The 17,743-nt window shown below is 39.7% G+C and overlaps 1 protein-coding gene across 3 annotated transcripts in view; it reads right to left on the reverse strand.

Moving 5' to 3' along the window:
- Nucleotides 1–13,362, reverse strand: part of st3gal8 (ST3 beta-galactoside alpha-2,3-sialyltransferase 8) — a 30,569-nt gene extending 17,207 nt beyond the window's left edge. For all 3 annotated transcript variants that reach the window (XM_080891722.1, XM_080891723.1, XM_080891721.1), the window contains exon 1: nt 13,254–13,362. The gene's annotated coding sequence lies outside the window, so the exon portion shown is untranslated. The remainder of the gene's footprint in view (nt 1–13,253) is intronic.
- Nucleotides 13,363–17,743: the final 4,381 nt, after the last annotated feature.

Raw genomic sequence — 17,743 nt, forward strand, 5'->3', positions numbered from 1 at the left:
TGAGACTGGGGCAGAGGTTCACCTTCCAGTAGGACAACGACCCTAAACATGAAGCCAGGGCAACAATGGAATGGTTTAAAACAAAACATATCTATGTGTTAGAATGGCCCAGTCAAAGTCCAGATCTAAATCCAATCGAGAATCTGTGGCAAGATCTGAAAACTGCTGTTCACAAACGCTGTCCATCTAATCTGACTGAGCTGGAGCTGTTTTGCAAAGATTTCAGTCTCTAGATGTGCAAAGCTGGTAGAGACAGACCCTAAAAGACTGGCAGCTGTAATTGCAGCAAAAGGTGGTTCTACAAAGTATTGACTCAAGGGGCTGAATAATTACGCACACCCAATTTGTAAAAAATGTTTGGAATCATGTATGATTTTCGTTCCACTTCTCACGTGTACACCACTTTGTGTTGGTCTTTCACGTGGAATTCAATAAAATTGATTCATGTTTGTGGCTGTAAGGTGACAAAATGTGGAAGTTCAAGGGCGCCGAATACTTTTGTAAGCCACTGTATATGTGTATGTGTGGTATATTTATGCGTATATCCTTACTCTCATTCCCTTTTATTGTATCTGGAATATGCAACTTCTGTCGGTGCTGTGCTACTGGAAACTGTGTTTCCTGGAGGAACCCACCCGAGGAATTAATAAAGTTTCATCTAATCTAAATCGCACAAAAGACTTAACATTAAAATCTAAGATTTTCACTGGAAAAAATTGCTTAGGAGTTTCTTCCCGTGTAGGATGAGAGGAAGCAGCTACTGTCAGTGGCTGTCTTATTCACAAGGGGTCACCACAGTGTGTAGTACCACTTGTTTGATTTGGTAAGTTTTTATGCTGGATGCCTTTCCTCATGTAAACCCAAATTGATGGTAAGTGAAACTGAAAAAAAAAGTTACACCTGTTACAACCTTTTCAGAACAAGACCAAAGAAGTCAGCCCCATGACGACTGATTATCAACATTGATACCCTTCTCTTAAAGTCATCCACTCCAGATGAGAAGAGTGGCACTCAAAGGACAAAGATTCTGACGCAAAGGCAACTTCCTGGATAAACATAACTGCACAGAGTTTAGGGCGAAGGCGAAGAAGAAGAAGAAGAAGAAAAAAAAAAAAAAACTGGAATCAAAGAAAGTGATTTTCCCCCACAAAGTATTTTCAAACTCTTGCAACATATTCCCCTAATATATGAATCTCTGAGCTTCTGTACTGATGTATCATTAAATGGTTGTAAAAAGCAACACAGTTGAACACTTGTGTCCTCAACCCAGTGGCTGCAGTACAAAGACCAAGGTTACAAAAATCAAGAGGTGATGAATGGTGCGGTTTGCCAGGCAGTGCACAGCGAGTATAATGGGGCCGTAACTGTATGCCAAGTTGGAATGTCCAAACTTGCTCCAGTACAAAGAGCTTTTAACACAGAGGCAGCTCAGAGCGGATATTATGATTGGCCCTGTAATTCCACACAGGAGGCAGCACACGGACCAACGTGTCTGCTAAAAATCCACCCTGAGAATTAGGAAATGCTTCAAACATCCTTGGGAACAAAAGGGGGGAAAGTTAATTCAAGCATAGTGGTCACAGTAGTAAAAAGTCTGGTGTATATTATTATATTTTTACAATATGCACTGCCCATATATTGGCTTCTCTTTGATGGCCTCCTGTTAAATCTGTTGAATTTAAAATATTTCCTCACACATACAAAGTCTTGAATAATCAGTCCCCATCTTACCCTAATGCTTTAAAGTAAAGTGCAGCAGCCAGTCTGAGACTCTGTGTTTTGTAGAAACTGCACAATAAATTTTTAAGTAAAAAAAAAAGAAAAGAAAGAAGAAGTGTGATGTAGCAAATTTGATACAAAATACAACTCGTACATGCAAATATTTTATATTCTTTTATTATTTTTGAATTTATTTTTTCCCCCATTTGATCAGGAGGTTTACTAAACACTCCATTTTCAATTCCATGTTATTAGCTTAACCTGCAAGTGCCTGGTTTTTCCAACAGAGCACTTGCCTCACAGATTAGGAACCACAAGCAAGTCTCCCGAGTCTGTAAAGGTAGAATGTGAGGCAGAGCCTTCAGCCATCACCTCCATCCCCTGTGAACCAGCTAGTTGAAAAGATCAGATATCTCTCAAAAACATCCTCCTGTTTTCTCTCCTGATGAGTCCATGTGTCCACGCAAGCCAAAAACCACATCTGTTACAACTGCCAGTTATATGTGGAGATGCGGGACGCAATTAAAGCAATGCAGATTTAATTAATTATGGTGCTCATAACAATATTAACTTGTGTGTATAGCTGGGGAAGAGACCTAAAAGTCACCTAGACTGGCAAGCGATCACTGATTGCTTTGACCACAGTCAATCTCCAAAATCATCATCTACTTCTACAGACCTATGGAGAGGTGATACATTGTTGTTATTGTTGGACAGCACTGAGCAGCTCTTTCTGTGGCGGGCTGCAGCACCCACAATGTGGGCAGAGGTCTTTCCTTCGAACTGCTGTCAGACTCCACAACAAAGACTGGAAATGACCACACACGCACAGACAGAAACACACATAACCAATAAACCATGGTAGCCTTCGCTAGTCTCGCTTATGTGCAGTGTAATCTTTCTGACAATTATTTTCCATATTATTTTACTCTATTTCAGTCTTTCTCAAACTGTGTTACTTGGGCTCTCTCTGGTGATACACGGGAAATCTCTATGCAAAGATGACACAAGAGTTCCCGAAGCTCTTCTGGGAGCTGGAGTCAACCAGAAAACATTTCCTGGAGCATGAGTCCTCTATAAAGAGCAGCCTTTCCTTATCGCCAGCTACACAGCGCTGGCAGGCTCGTTTCCCTGGCCTTAAAACTGCAAAGGCGGCACGGCGCAGTCACGCTGATGGTACCACCTCATAAAATATATGGCTCTTGAAGTACCACCCTTATGAGCGACGTTAAAGTACAGTAGTATACGCTTAATTAACACCACATAGAGTTTAGACAAGACAATTTTATTTTTTATATGAATGTTATGTATTGTAACTGTCATAAACAGGATGTGGTAATTGATAATAATAACAACCGTACTGCATTAAAACATTCACAGCGGGTGAGATATCTGGTCCCACCTGATGATCTACAAACCCTGCTTCTGGGTCAAAACTATTCCGCGTTTATCAAGGCAGTTGTGTTTGTAACATGTTTTAATGCTTTGTACTTTGTTCTATTTAATCTGAACAAGCCCCTAAAAAAAGCAGTGATCACTGTCGGCCTCTCTCGGTTTTTATTACCACTGTTTATTTTAAAGCTCAGTTTTTAAAACCTTATGATGCAACTACAGCCCAGCCCATGTAGCAGTATATTAATTGCTAACCTTGTATTGTGGATGGATTGTCTCAGTATTTCTCCTGACTGAAGTTTGGTCTGTTTACATCAACCCGACATGTGATTGGATTTGTCCCTAAACATCGGGAACCCTCGCCTTAGCGTTCATACTCCAGACATTCCTGCAGTGTAACTAATGATGTGTGTTAACTGGCTTCATGTGTATAGGAATTTATTTTACTTATGTATTAATCACATTATTATATTGTATACTGCCTGGGTGCCACTGGATTTTAACAAGTCTCACACTCATACAGTAAGACAAATGGTGGGGGTCTAGTTAGGAAGTTGGGGGAAGCAGATAGCTCCACAGGAAGAATCTTTTGTCTCTTTGAGGACTCTGGGAGGTAGCAAGGGAGTGTGAATCTTAAGGTGTGAAACCGCTGTCTGCTGCCTTTTGTTCCTGGAGAAGGTATTTAACTGAGAGCCATGCTAGGCTCAGAGAGACTCTGCTGACCTGCCCCGCGGTCATGTAGGCTCTCCACAAGCTTGGTTGTCTGTTCTTTGTGTGTTTTGATTAAAGAATGTTAGCTACCGCTCACTGCTCGTCTGCAGGCTTTATTTAAATGGAAAACTTCCACAACACATGGATCGATAGATCTGGGTGTCATCTGCTTAGCAGTGAAAATCTATGCCATGACTTCTGATGATACTGCCTATACTGAAAACCTATACTGATGATACTGCATGTATAATGTGAACAGAATTGGTCCTAACACTGAACCCTGTTGAAGTCCATAATTAACCTTCCCAGTGCGGGTATATGTGTGTGTGCGTGTCTCACCCTGCCATAAATGGTATCAGCAATTGTCAGTTTTACAGAAGGAAGTGTAGACTATGGAGATGTTTGCCAACCCTAAAGTCATAAAAGTTAAGAAAAGCTCTGTGTGCAAGTTATGGTCATGCAAATGTGTCTGCCCGCCTTTCCATTTCGACAGCAAGCACGTCACTGGAAGCAGATGACATATGCAGCTGCTGAATGCCTATCGGTTGACAAATGGGACAAAATAGAGAAAAGAGCAACAGCGGAGTTCGTCCAGGAATGGGAGAAGAAAACAAACTTTAACCTCCTAAGACCCGAACTCTTTCATGGCATGCATTTTTAATTTCTCTTTATATTTGGGCAGATTGGGACCTGATGAATGTAAAAACAAAGAATTACGTGATTTTTTTTTTTTTTACCTGATTTTTGTTTAAGAAAAATAGGATCCAGTCTGTCTGTTGCAGGGCTAACGCACAGAGACAGGCAACCATTCGCACTCACATTCACTCCCGCATTCACACCTATGGGCAATTTAGATTGATAAATTAACCTAACCCCACAAACTGCATGTCTTTGGACTGTGGGATGGACAGTCATTCATTTCCTCTTCTGCTGGCTTCATGCCTGAAGTCTTTCATACATTCGTAAACCTGTTCAGAAAACCTGTTTCCCTTATTAACGAAGTAGGAAACATCCACTTAAGGCAGGGGTGTTAAACTCCAGGCCTCCAGGGCCGGTGTCCTGCACGTTTTTGATGTGTCCTTGATCCAACACAGCTGACTTGAATGGCTAAAAGAGCTCCTCAAAATGTCTTGAAGTTCTCCAGAGGCCTGGTAATGAACTAATCATTAGATTTAGGTGTGTTGACCCAGGGTGAGATCTAAAACCTGCAGGACGCCGGCCCTCGAGGCCTGGGATTCGACCCCCCTGATTTAAGGCAATGTAAATATCCCAGAGAGTTGAGAGTTGAAAAGACAGTGGAGGGTCTTGATGTTGTTTTAGGGTTTTCAGGATGGGGAAAAGGGACATAATTTCCTGTCCCAAGAACACATTGCAACAACAGGGCTTCCTGTCTTGCTTCCTCCCCTTTTCTGTGAACTCTGACACCTCTTTTGAGAAGTCCCTTTTGCGTTTATTAATCCCAATATGCAGCACCAAAGGTCTCTTCAGCTGATGTGTAAAAACGTCCAGGCAACTGCGGACGTTCACTTTAACTGGGTTATAGTGGAGTCTAAAGCTCCCTGTTGATAAAGCAAATTAGTCAGCTGACAAAGCAACAACTGCTTGCTTTCTCAAATTTCTGTAAAAGGAACAAGGCCTCGTCGAGACCCATGGAAAGTAAGTACAGTCTACTTGATGCGATCAGACCGGGTCCTCTGATAGGGATGGGTATTGATAAGATTTTCACGATTCAGATTCCATTTTCGATTCTGTTTAACGATTCGATTCTTTATCGATTCTCTTATAGATTCTTTTTTCTTTTTTTTTTTTCTTTTTTTTTTAAAGGAGAACACTAAGGTCTAGGGCTGCACGATTTTGCATGAAATGAGAATCACGATTTTTTGGCTTAGAATTGAGATCACAATTCTCTCACGATTTTCTTTTCCAGTATAAATATTTATTGCACTTATTAACTGCACATCAACTTCGCAACAGTTAAGACTGAACATAAAAACAATAAATAAACATAAAAACAACAAATGTCTCGCGTTTTGCTGTTGCCGCAAAATGTACTGCTTGAAATTCCGTCTCCACCGTTGCTCGACACTGCGTGTATAGAGCAGGTAGTGCAACAATAGAAAAATAGTTGCGGGACGGCACTGTGTAGCGTTTGTCTAGGGTGTTGATCATTTTCCTAAATCCCTCGTTTTGCACAGTGTTGATGGGAGCCATACAGTGGGGCAAAAAAGTATTTAGTCAGCCACCGATTGTGCAAGTTCCCCCACCTAAAATGATGACAGAGGTCAGTAATTTGCACCAGAGGTACACTTCAACTGTGAGAGACAGAATGTGAAAAAAAAATCCATGAATCCACATGGTAGGATTTGTAAAGAATTTATTCGTAAATCAGGGTGGAAAATAAGTATTTGGTCACCTCAAACAAGGAAAATCTCTGGCTCTCACAGACCTGTAACGTCTTCTGTAAGAAGCTTTTCTGTCCCCCACTCGTTACCTGTATGAATGGCACCTGTTTGGACTCATCATCTGTATAAAAGACACCTGTCCACAGCCTCAAACAGTCAGACTCCAAACGCCGCCATGGCCAAGACCAAAGAGCTTTCGAAGGACACCAGGAAAAGTATTGTAGACCTGCACCAGACTGGGAAGAGTGAATCTACAATAGGCAAGCAGCTTGGTGTGAAAAAAATCAACTGTGGGAGCAATCATCAGAAAATGGAAGACATACAAGACCACTGATAATCTCCCTCGATCTGGGGCTCCACGCAAGATCTCATCCCGTGGGGTCAAAATGATCATGAGAACGGTGAGCAAAGATCCCAGAACCACACGGGGGGACCTGGTGAATGACCTGCAGAGAGCTGGGACCAAAGTAACAAAGGTCACCATCAGTAACACACTACAACGGCAGGGAATCAAATCCCGCAGTGCCAGACGTGTTCCGCTGCTGAAGCCAGTGCATGTCCAGGCCCGTCTGAAGTTTGCCAGAGAGCACATGGATGATACAGCAGAGGATTGGGAGAATGTCATGTGGTCAGATGAAACCAAAGTAGAACTTTTTGGTATAAACTCAACTCGTCGTGTTTGGAGGAAGAAGAATACTGAGTTGCATCCCAAGAACACCATACCTACTGTGAAGCATGGGGGTGGAAACATCATGCTATGGGGCTGTTTTTCTGCCAAGGGGACAGGACGACTGATCCGTGTTAAGGACAGAATGAATGGGGCCATGTATCGTGAGATTTTGAGCCAAAACCTCCTTCCATCAGTGAGAACTTTGAAGATGAAACGAGGCTGGGTCTTCCAACATGACAATGATCCAAAACACACCGCCCGGGCAACAAAGTCCTGGAGTGGCCTAGCCAGTCTCCAGACCTCAACCCCATAGAAAATCTGTGGCGGGAGTTGAAAGTCCGTGTTGCTCGGCGACAGCCCCAAAACATCACTGCTCTCGAGAAGATCTGCATGGAGGAATGGGCCAAAATACCAGCTACTGTGTGTGCAAACCTGGTAAAGACCTATAGTAAACGTTTGACCTCTGTTATTGCCAACAAAGGTTATGTTACAAAGTATTGAGTTGTATTTTTGTTATTGACCAAATACTTATTTTCCACCCTGATTTACGAATAAATTCTTTACAAATCCTACCATGTGGATTCATGGATTTTTTTTTTCACATTCTGTCTCTCACAGTTGAAGTGTACCTCTGGTGCAAATTACTGACCCCTGTCATCATTTTAGGTGGGGGAACTTGCACAATCGGTGGCTGACTAAATACTTTTTTGCCCCACTGTATCTTTGGTCAGGTGATAAGTAATAGCCTCCGTAATTTCTTTGTGCCTGCGGGAGTTCGACGTGAAGCGCTGTATAAGGTTCCCGTTATTGATGTTTGGGTGGTTGACCGGGACGGATTTTCTCCTGTCACTTTCTCGTCATCCCTGACGTGCTCTCCGTTGTTTTTTCCCCTGCTAATTTTAGCAGCCAGCTTCTGTATCACGTGGTATAAGGCTCCGCCCTTGTCATTTGTTGAGCAGGAAGAGTGAGCGCTTGTTTTCATGCAGATTACGTCCCGGATCAAAATGAGGTACAATCGTCATCTTTTTTTCTTTTTAAATCGTTGTCATTCGGAAATGAGATCGCACATAAGTATGAATCGAGATCGCGATTTTCTAACGATTAATCGTGCAGCCCTAGCGCACAGTAATGGCAGGTTTTGTAATAAGGCAGATCGCGCTAACATAATATGCACTGTTAGTTGATTATTTACCTGCCGCATTAACGGGAGAGGACGTGCAAATGTTACCGCTGCTGCTTGGTTGAGATTCACGAGTCCGGAGCGGAATTAAAAACACGACATTCATTTAAGGTTATCGTGTGTTTTGTGAGCAAATGCTTTTGCATATTCCTAGTGTTTCCTCCCTTAAATGAAATATCTACTTTGCAAGTATTGCAAGTTGCCCTGTTGTCTTCCGTTCTCGTAAAGTATAATCAAACTTTTTAGTGTTTGAGCCACTTAGGCGCTGTGTTTCCTGCCAGGTAAATGACGCTCCGCAACGTGGTGACGTCATTCGGGGTGACTGGAATCGATAAGGAAATCGTTTGCAAAAATGGCAAACAATTCCAAGGAATTGAAACAGTGGGAACAGTTCTCAACAAGAACCGGTTTTCGATACCCATCCCCATCCTCTGATGTAATAAACTCTTTGGCTCACAAAGGTTTCATTACACTTGCAGTAATGAGCTCAGCTGTTACAGACTCTGGGAAAGTTTCACTTTGTATATAATAAAGAACAGCTCTAATGACTGTTACACCATCAATATTACATTTTAGTTAGAGGGGAAAAAGCAAAACTACAAACACTTGTTTGTAGTTGCAAATTTAAGTTAAATTCTTGCACTCTTGAGCCCTGCACACAGCAGCTGTTGCCTTCCCCACCGTCTTTCATATCACTAACAATTCCCCCTCTCTTTTAGATTCTTGTTAAAACTGCAGAGCCTCGCTTCCTCTAATGTAAAAAAACAAGGTGAAAATACTAAGAAGAAAAATAAGTCAAATTAAGGTATTATTGATCATATCTGCTTTTCTTTATAAACTGTTTTATTTTTACAAAACTGTTGACCAATAGTCTACTTATCCCAACAGATAAGATATTCAACAGTCCAAAGTTTTGTTTAACCTTCCTGTGTTCCTGTATTTACATGTTTCAGGAGAGACATCCGCCACGTCCAAATCTGGATCCACATACCGGTTTACTGCAGCAGTAATAATATGCTTACCATGAATTTACATTGATAAGGTTAGAATGACTTTTAATGCCATTATTGATTCATTTTAAAGGCCTAATTCTTTCTTGTTGAACTCACTGACTCCTGATCAATGTGTGAACTCCCATCTAAAATGAATATCGAGCACCTTGTTGATGCACAATGTTCATTCACAAAGGAACAAAGTAAACACTAAGCACAATCCTTTCTTAGATACCAGGACTGTAGGAGTATTTAAGTTGCCTTAAGTATAACAGAGACAGTACTTTATTTCTGCCATTTTCAGAAGTATTGCTGAACTGAAATAGGAAAGAAAGTGTGTCAAGCTCTTAAAAGTTTATGAAGGTAAAAGCCACATGTGCGTTTTTGAGCCTTTGAGAGGACAGTGACTGATATAAAATTCCTTGGGTCCAAGTCTGAACCCTTAAACATCTCTTTGAAGAAGGAAGGATCAGCCACGTTGTCCTAAAATTGCACTTTGTACAATCCTCGTGAATTACACACTACACCAACAGTCAGAAACGCATTCCCTAGTCTTTCATAAAACACGCCAACTCCAAATTCAAAACCTTGTATTTATCTTCAAACAGTCCCTACTGAGTAAAAAACATTCTGACTTTCAGAAATGTAACTTACAGCGTTCCTCACAAAGATAGACGATCGACTATACACACAGAACATTTTAACAGCAATACAGCACAGGAAGAAGAGGGGCTAAAAAAAAGCTTGCTCTCATATCCGGTACAGGAAGGCTTGACTCACAGGCATGATTTTTTTTGGGGTGGGATCTTTATTACATATTTTTACTGAACCTAAACGTGTCATTGTCCTGTTTCTCTACATAATGGCTGTCCTTGTAGTCTGACAGTCCATTTTATAAAAAGACAACATCTATTCAGCATTAAGTATTGCCACACAAAAATCCTCTGACTCTGAATGTTTGGTGAAGAAATGAAAATGGATTCAGGAAAATGAGCAGACAGTCTGTAAAAATCGACTTAGTCAGATTTAGTCAGGCCTCTATAATTACTTTAGCCCCAACCCAGTCTAAAAAAAACAAACAAAAAAAAACAAAACACTAAATGACCACACAACCTGCTCCACTGACCATCATTATATTACATTCAAGTGTACCATTTCAGTTGTCACATAAACATAAATATCACAGACAGTCCCAAACATAATTACAGAGTGAGTTTTACTGGTCTGGCACACCTATGATCAAAGTGGGCTGTAGCGGGTCCTCGATATAAAATGAACCACAATTCTGTCACTTCTTTGAAGTTTTGAACATAAATCACTGATTTTTTTTTGTTCTACCATTTGACTATAAACAAGACAAAGCAGGGGAGCAATAATAACTGGGACTGTAAAATTAAATACAAGACAGTCAGTATCATAGACATGGCTATCTGTCCGTGCCCCTTCTTCTGGAAATCAACAGCTAGTTTACAAGAAATACATAATCGGTTATGGTAAAATGTTATGACTGTATGGAACACAGTGACCTTGAAAGTAATATATTCTGAGCCCTGTCAGTTCAAAATAATTTGTAGAAGTCTTGATGTGTTTGTCTCTTCACCCTCTGATTGCTTTCTTCTTCTTCTTTTAAATTCTCTCACCAGGTGGCAAATGGTCTCTCTCCCGTCAGCACTGGCCTTTCCCTTCAGTTACTTTTTGTAGTGTTGTTTAATTATTATTTAATTTAGAATTTATTGCAATACCTTTTTTCTGCTTACTGACATTAACTTAGAGGATAAGCCTGAATGACGGTTGGTTCCAGGCCTTTTCCCTCTTTTGTTTGATTTTGCCATTGTGCCATCTCCCTTATTTGTGTTTAAGTGTCTTGGGTTCCTTTAATCCATGAATTTAGAGACCACAACAAAAGGTACACGATGAAGCCACAAATACTACTTGCCAAAGACCTGCAGAGCAACCGAAAATAGGGACGCATCAGGTATCATACAGACTCCAGTAGCACAACTGGTATCTCTGACACTCTGCTGATCTAATTTAATTAAATGGAATTTAGGGTTATTATATGCACATCCATCTTGCATAGGCGGAGCCCGCTGCATTTCAAGAATTAGAGCCAACACAAAAACAACAAATAGTCAGCAGTCCAGGAGCATTTTACACTACCACGCCAAGGTCTGTTTATTTGTTTGCCATAGTTCATGACCTGATTGTGATGAGGCAAACAAACACTGGTCTAGTGAGCTGATGAGGAGGCACATCGCCCTAAAACTGACTGGAAAACTTCTATTGATCCTACAGTTTCATGATGAGATGTCAACAACAACTAAGTGATTAACTGCTATTACAGCGATACTGCAATACATAATATTGACAGCCAGGGGAAGATGACAAAAAATTATATTTAGCACAGTTGCTCTGTTGTGTGTGTTTTGCTGTAATGCTAAATGTCCTGAGGATTAATAATTAGATTTATGTTGATAAGGTGTCAGGGATAAAACTGCTGATTGTTTCCAGGATGTCAACAGGAAACAGGAAACGCTGTAATGAAGAAGTGCTACGCACAGACAATCGCAGGCTACCAGCAGACTAATATCACAGAGATGATAACAACCTGGAGTCAAAACAGGCCACACTGTCAACATCACAAATATTACAGCAGCTGCTCTATATAAACACTTGATGGTCTTTTACCAGTAACCCTAACGCTGAACTCTACAGTAGGGCAACAATACACCAAGAAAACCTCGACACATAATATAATATTGTTAAAGCACTAGCAGACAACAGGCCAACTCCACTCCAAGAACACATTAAATGCACACAAAGCAGCCGAGCACCACCAACTGTAATCTATAAAGACTCTCAGTAAGATAACTACAGACTAGCGATACACTGAAGTTAGATGTGGGAGGAAAATAACACAGTAGAGTGCAGCTACGTGTAAATACACCAAACTGAGCGCAGCATAATAGAGAAGTACTATTAAATATACATTTTATGTATGTATGACTGACATTTCTCCTTAACTTCCTATTCAAAGAAGTTCTTTTTTTCGATAGCGTGGTGTACAACAAGCTATAACTAGACTTTTTTTTACTTTTACATTCTTCGCTCCATGCTTATCAGTATTTATCCTCGGGGTTGTAAATAAGGACACCGGTTTACTTGTAAAACTATCATGCAAATACATTATTTTGCTTGACTAAGCATTATGAAGGCTAAGTAACTTGTACAGTTTTTGATGACGCTTCTGTATGGAACCAACTGAAGGCTTTACTGGATGTCCCACACTGTTACTGTTAGTGTAGTCTTTGAGGGGGCGGCATTACATGAACCTTCTGGTAAGGCCCTCATTTCCTCATAAATAGATGGGTGGGCGGACAGACTTCTGACAAACTAATGAATATTACAGGAGTAATATGAGCGATAAGTAAAGTCTATGAGGCAAGCTACAACACACAGGATCACAAGACTATAGACATACTGTAAACATCCATTAGGTAAAATATATTAAAAGTACAATAAAAACAATCAGTCCGTTTAAACAGATAAACTACAGCAATATTTCAGGAATACATGAAGCAGGCCATTATAGCTAAAGGTACATCAAATACTGCAGAAAGGCATAGAAGTTGACAAATGAGAATATTCTAACACCACCATGAAATTCGCTATTATTATGTAGGACAAGCAAAAATAAGCTAAAATATGATAGGGATGCAGATATAAAGACCAGAGCAAAGTTCTAAAATAATTTTAAGGAAGTACTTTGTAGTAAGTTGTGGTTCCTTAAAATTGGATATACAAAGAACTGCAACTGCATGTCCCCCAGCAGCAGACGGGCAGCTACAAAAATAGAAAAGTACAGACCTCAAGTCTGAAGGTATTTGTCCCCAACCCACCCCCAACGTTATCTGCCTCCTTCTAAAGTATCTCACGCCTTTTCCTTTCCTTTAGAAATCACAACACAAACAAGCAATCCACGTCAAGAGAAAAACAGCACAATCCGGAGTAAACCTGGCTTCAAAATGCGTTAAGTTTTGGTGGAAACTTTAAGAAGTTTCTAGCCCGAGTTACGAACACGCCGTTACTCAGAATGATTGATACACGGCTTTAGACACATAACGAGCCAGTAAACAGCCGGTAAAACCGCACAAAGCTCCGAGAAGAACAAACCGAAAAACACTTACACGAAGGAGCAGCAGCTGCAATAGACACCAGTTAGATTTTCTTCCTTTCTGTTAGAGGAGCAGCAGAGCTGAGGGCATGATGATGCAGAACAGAGACCCCACCCACCGGGAGGGGAGGGGCTTGGCGAAAGAGGAGATTTTTTTTACCACCCAAAAACATTTTTTCTTTCTAACGGTGCGGTTTTTTGGGTGTGTTTGTGTTACAGGCATGTTGCAGTGTTGAGTCTTTTTACAAAATGGATGCAAAGATTTTACAGATTTATCTGGTTAGGCCTTCTCGGCTTTGTTGAGAAAAAGCAAGGAGATAAAATCCAACAATAGGTTCAAGTTTAGGTTCTTAGATCAGGTTTGACTTGTGTTAATTAAACATGAGTTATGAGCTTATTAGGTTAATTTAGGTTATTTTTAGGTAACCTGTAGCTAGTTTTCAAGAATTAATACAAGTCAAAGTAATTTATCTATGAACTGAAATAAACTTGTGTGTATTTCCCCATAAAGAGAAGGAAGAGAAAAAAAAAGAAGCTTCAGTAATTTTATCTGTAGTTCAGTCAGCTGAAGTCTTAGAAACTTAATTGGGCTGTAATTAGCCCATATTTTAATGTCATACGTTTCATTCCAGTGGTTTTTGGCACTCACATTTATGAGTTTCTGTTCATTTTGTTTTTAAGCTGCAGATCAGACCAGGCCATAAATTTAGCTAGCTAATATATTATCACTCTGTAAACAATTACCAATAATAGTGGGACAGAGTGTTCAGCAATGTTCACTGAAGGGCTGTACTTTAAATGCTTTTAAATGTAGATGTAATTTACAATGGCATTTGGGAACTATAGGAGCCTGTGATATACTACTACAATATTTCTCAGACTGCCCTGTAATTGTTCTAGAAATGAATTCTGTTTAAATATGTTACCAGATGACTTCAGTTTCTCCTTAACCAAACTCCATTCAAACCAAACTCCATTCAAATCAAATCAAATCACTTTTATTACTTTTATCACTTTTATTTTTATTTGCCTACTTGTGTTGGCCAGAGGGGCCGATGGCGCGATATGGCAGCCTCGCTTCTGTCAGTCTGCCCCAGAGCAGCTGTGGCTACAACCGTAGCTGCCTCCACCAGTGTGTGAATGCGAGAGTGAATGAATAGTGGCATTGTAAAGCGCTTTGGGTGCCTTGAAAAGCGCTATATAAATCCAATCCATAATAATAATAATAATAATAATAATTATAATAATAATAATAATTATTATTATTATCACATCACATGTGCATGTGCACTGGTACAGTACATGCGAGTGAAATTCTTGTGTGCGAGCTTCACAAGCAACAGAGGTGTGCAAAAAAAAATACAATAACATAAAACAAGCAAAATATAAGAATGGCTAAATCTGAGAGTAATAAATATATGTACAATATAAGCGTGTATGCATTACTGGGTGTGTATACTAAATAGGTTTTTCTACGTGTGTGTGTGTGTGCGCGTGTATATATATATATATTTTACAAATTAAGTAGAGTAAACAATAAAATAAAATATATAAAATATACAGAGGTTGGTAGTTGAACATGTGCAAAACAAATGGCATTTATATACAGTGTGGAGTGCATAATGTTGAAGTTCCAGTAGTAAGTGTGAGGTGTCTTCCTGATGGAAGTAGTCTGAACAGTTAATGGCTGGGGTGACTGGAGTCCTTGATGATCCTCCCCGCTTTCCTCAGGCACCGCTTCCTGTAGATGTCTTGGAGGGAGGGAAGCTCACCTCCAATTATCCGTTCAGAGCACCGCACTACTCTCTGGAGAGCTTTGTGGTTGTAAGCGGTGCTGTTGCCATACCAGGTGGTGATGCATCCAGTGAGGATGCTCTCAATGGCATTCGACTATCCCTTGGTGTGTTAGAGTGAATACTGTTATATGTTTTGTTTTCATATGGCTATAATGAATAGTGCCTTTGAGTTCTCACCACCATTGTCATGAAAATGAAACCAGCCAGAACTATGAATTTAAACAGCTTTATTTATATGGATTAGGGTGAGGGGAGGGCCTAAAGTTGATGAATTTACTCACAACACACTCATATTAACGGTACTTAAGAACCTGATTATCTGCACACACACGTTGGTAGTTTCGTGTTAAATTCAGTCTTAAGTTTTTTATTTTTCATTTGCACAGCTGCATCTATAAAAACAGTTTTACTGGATATTTTCTAACAGACCTTAATCTTCAGTACTGATCATTTAACCTCCAAAGTTCAGCCCTAGTATTGCTCATGTTATGATGAGGCATGGTTCGAATCCAAAACTCAGAGATTGAATAAGTAAACAAGAAACAAAGAAACTTTTTTTTTATTTAGACAGAAAACTAAAGCCTACGATGTACAAAGGTTGAGTGATGAAAGCAAACTAGAATCCGAGAATGTCCAAATGTGACCACCACATTAAAACGAGATTAGACACTCTGACAAACACTGGAAGGAGACTGAGAAGCAAATGAGGTACTCTGCTGAAATTAATGAAAGTGATGACAAAGCAAGTAACATAAATAGATCACACAAAACAAATGACTACCAAAATAAAACAGGAACACCTGAACAGGGAATCACAGAACACAGAGATGACATTTTGATAACAAGATATAAACAAAAACTCTAGACACTAACACTAAGTTTGATTAAACCAGTCTGACATTAATCAAAAGGAGGAGATTTAAAAAAAAAAAAAGAAAAAAAAAAAAAAGAGCATACACACTTACACCCCAAAAACATAGAAACCTAGATTACATGGACAAAAATATAAAAAAAAATCACCTTAAAAAATGCACAGTGAGGACGTAGAAGAACAAAACTCAGTTATCGCTTCAAATTTTTTAAATTCCAGGGCCTCTTGCAAGAAGCTGCTGGGTGGGGCTTCTGCGCCCCCATTAAAAGCTGTGCGTCTGAGATAACTATAGTAGTGATCGTTGCTCTCTATGACATCACATATGGCTGAGAGTAAAAAAAAAAAAAAAGACTCAAAGAGAGAGTTTATAGCGGTCTAAAACCTGAACCTTTGGTTTAAAGGGATTAATTGAACACCCACTGAACATTCTTTTTAATGTTGCCCATAATTAATATGAAAATCCGCTATTGCAAAATAATGTGATCAAAAACAAGGAAAACAGGCTCTTTTTAACCATAATGGCTGCTGGGGTTAATGACGAGGCTGATTGTATTTTAACGGTTAATGGGAGCGAAGCAGTAAATGTTTCCCCTTGAGGCCTCAGTAGGTTAATATAGCCATGTAGGCAGACAAAGCACTGCAGTGTTGTTTTGTTTGCCTAACATTTATATTTTTAACATTACAAACAGGTTTTGTGGAGAACTACCTGACCTTTTGTAAAATGTAAAACACATTCACATGGAGCTTTGTCTTAGGAGTAAATTAAAATTTTGACAGCAACACTTCCTCTGTCTCAGCCTTCACACTACAGACAAAAAGGACTGAAATACAAATAGAGAATCACATGAGAGATAGTTCATGGCGCCTTCTGCACACGTGTCTCTGTCTCACATGTGTGACTTCCTGTGAGATAACTATATCAACACTTAAAGGACTAGATGGCAGACACATCGTTATACGACAGGAAAAAGAAAACAAATGAGACAGGCTTCAGCATTTCCCTCCAGCTGATAAGGAATGCCTCCAGAAAAACAGCAGTTTAGCTGTTTTTTGTTTGTTTTTGAGGTGCTGTACTGCAGAAAAGGGCATCTCACAGTTGATCTGATGGTGACGTCTGCACAATGTCAGACTGCACAGAGACAAGGTTTAAGGATTTAATCCAAATGAATTAAAGTAAGTGACAGTGACAGATAAACAAGAGACAGCACAGCTTTCCACTTTTCGCTCCTCAGTTTTATTCCTTTTGCTAAACAACACAAACAACCGTAAACACTCGGAGATTTTCCCAGAGTCATTTCACACTTTTTGAGCAGAAATTACACAAAATAGTAAATTTTTTACAGATGGTATTTCACTTACTTACTTAAGGCAAGGCAAGGCAAGTTTATTTGTATAGCACAATTCAACAACAAGGTGATTCAAAGTGCTTTACAGAGACATTAGAAACAAAAACAAATAAAAAGCATGATTTAAAATTGATTCGTTTGTTTGTTTGCTTGTTTTAATTAACAAACAAACAAAACAGTATATAAAATCAAAACAGATAAAATCAGAACAATAGATAAAATCAGTAGTTAAATGTAAGTTTTGAAATTTAAGCTTAAAAGTGTGGATTTGGTGCTTTATTCAAATGCAGCTGAGAATAGGTGAGTCTTCAACCTGGATTTAAATAAACTGAGTGTTTCAGCTGATCTGAGGCTTTCTGGGAGTTTGTTCCAGATATATGGAGCATAAAAGCTGAATGCAGCTTCTCCGTGTCTGGTTCTGACGCTGGGAACTGATAAAAGACCAGATCCAGATGACCTGAGGGATCTGGAAGGTTCATACTGGGTCAGG

Source organism: Rhamphochromis sp. 'chilingali' (genome assembly GCF_963969265.1).
Source record: "Rhamphochromis sp. 'chilingali' genome assembly, chromosome: 9".
Lineage (NCBI taxonomy): Eukaryota > Metazoa > Chordata > Actinopteri > Cichliformes > Cichlidae > Rhamphochromis > Rhamphochromis sp. 'chilingali'.